Here is a 2743-nt window from a genome sequence, read left to right as displayed (position 1 = left end):
TGCATACCAGGGCAATTCTTCTATGTGGAATAGCTGCTCATTCGGAAACACAGCACTCACTTCAGATTCATTGCGGTTAACCTCGGGATTTTCCAATCTGGACAAGTGATCCGCAACTTGATTCTCTATCCCCTTCTGGTCAATTATCTCGATATCAAATTCTCGAAGGAGGAGAACCCATTTGATCAACCTCGACTTTGTGTCCTTTGTCATCAAATATTTGATTGTCAAGTGATCAGTGTGAATGAGTACCTTGGTTCCCAATAGATATGCCCGAAATTTTCCAACGCAAAAATCACAGCTAGGAGTTCTTTTTTAGTGGTGGTATAATTGATTTGAGCAGGGTTCAGAGTTTTACTCGCATATGCAATTGGGTGCAAAATAGTTTTCTTCTTTTGCACTAACGCGGCTCTCATCACGTACCCGCTTGTGTCGCACATGATTTTGAACAGCAGTGTCCAATCCGATGCAATCAAGATGGGCGCGGTAATCAGCGCATCTTTTAAAACTCGGAATGTGTTGAGGCAATTGTTGTCAAATTCAAACATTCTGTCTGCCTCTAACAATGCACTTAGTGATCGTGCAATCTTAGAAAAGTCTTTAACGAATCGTCTATTGAATCCAGCATGCCCCAAGAAGCTTCACACAACCTTTACATTGGTTGGAGGTGGAAGCTTTTCAATTGCGTCGATCTTTGTTTTGTCCACCTCCAACCCTTCCTGGAAGACTTGTGTCCCAGCACTATACCCTCTTTCACCATGAAGTGACATTTTTTCCAGTTGAGCACCAAGTTCGTCTCTTCACATCTCTTCAGAATTTTCTCCAAATTGGCTAGGCAGACTTCATACGTGTTCCCATAGATGGAGAAGTCATCCATAAACATTTTCACTGAGTCCTCGATATAATCTGAAAAGATCGCCATCATGCACCTTTGCACCTTTGGCGTATTGCAGAGGCCAAACGGCATGCGGCGAAAAATGAATGTCCCATATGGGCAGGTGAATGTGGTCTTGTCTTTGTTTTCAGGAGCTATCATGATTTAATTGTACCCAGCATATCCATCCAAGAAGTAGTAAAAATCATTCCCTGCTAGGCTGTCTAGCATTTGATCAATGAATGGCAGAGGTAAGTGATCTTTCTTTGTGGCTATTGACTCTGGAGGTATGTATGATATTAAATGCTAAAAATGATGCGATACTACTTCTATTTATGCGTCAATTAGGAATATTCATGTAGTATGCTCTGCGTTGTCACAAGTTTCCTTACGATGGAGCCAAGTGTAATTCCACCGCAAGTTTCTCGGTATGATCCGAGATCGAACACGGGGAACTGGTTTTCGGTTATTGCGGTATGTTCATGGTATATGCGACCAAGTTTTCAATTCTTTATAAAGGGGTTTGTATAGGTATGTAAATTGCAGTAAAATAAATGAAAGCAGTAAAGATGCGATAAAACATAAAAATACAATAAACCTAAGCTAGATGTTACAAGATACAGACTTTGTGTACAAGATGCTAGGATTAAGGCTGGCTGTGAAGGTTGTGCAAAGACGTATGATATGGCGACAAGTCTTACGAACAGAATAGAAAGAGAAAGATAAGTATTATAAACAATGCAAGTTCTTAATTGGATTGAAGGTAAAAATATTGTTCTGCTCTTCTCTTGGCGTAGACCTCTCAGTGATCGACCATGTTCCCCACATGTCTGTGGTGAAACAGAGTCTAACGTAATGAACGCAAGGTTGCTTCCATATCTGGAAGTACTACTCGCTTTAGTTAACATGCCTCTTTTGACTCTTTCCTTCGATATGAGTCAAATCGACCATTCCTCACTTCTGTCTTCAACAAGGTGAATGATGCCGTCTAGCAATGCTTTAGTCTAAACGTATTTCTAACTCTATAACAGATTAAAAGTTCTTAGTGATTTATATTTCTCATCGAGAGATTTAAGAATAACCATCATGAAGAAAGTAACTAACGGGTGAATGGAGAACTAGACAAAACTGGAGATGGAATCTATCGAAACATTTAAGTATTTCTTACTAAACTTGTTTGATCACTTGATTGTTGAATGAAGAGGTAGAAGAATAATATGGAATACATGAAAAAGAGATAAAACAGAATCCAAACAAGTGCATAACATCTTTGCACAGAATTCGATGGAGATCTACTTGTCGGATCGGATGGTTTCTGTGGCAGGGAAGAGCTTCCCTCTCAGCTTGCTTCCAACCGGCTGTAGGGATCTCTGCACAAAGCTTCGATCTGAGCGTGTATGGCAGTCGGATCTGAGATACTTTCGGCCTTATTGTTCATCTCCCAGATTTCTTCTCTTCAGCACTCAGCTCACCTTTATCTCTCTGAAATCTTACGGCACTGCTACTAGCCCGTATTTCCGCTAGCTTACTTGCTTCTCATGAAATCTAATGGGGAGTATACTTAATGTGGAGTAGATCCTTCGACTCCGGCCTGTGTGTCCACTTGATGGTTATGTGGTAATTTTTTTCAGATGTGTAGGGTTATTAGTTCCTTCTGTTATGCATATAGATCGATTCCATATTCTGCACATTAGTTGTACATCGTGTCGCAATCCTTTGCTGATCCATGTCTGCTATAGGCTTGCTTCTTTCGGATCATTAGGTTCTATGCGGTGTTTTGGTTTTATTACCCGGCATGCGGCCGGAAGCATACTTTGGTACCCAACTGCTCGCCTTTTGTCCAGTCACTGTTCGGTACATGCGTCGTCT

Source organism: Benincasa hispida, chromosome 9 (assembly GCF_009727055.1).
Source record: "Benincasa hispida cultivar B227 chromosome 9, ASM972705v1, whole genome shotgun sequence".
Taxonomy (NCBI): Eukaryota; Viridiplantae; Streptophyta; class Magnoliopsida; order Cucurbitales; family Cucurbitaceae; genus Benincasa; species Benincasa hispida.
This window is presented reverse-complemented; position numbering follows the sequence as displayed.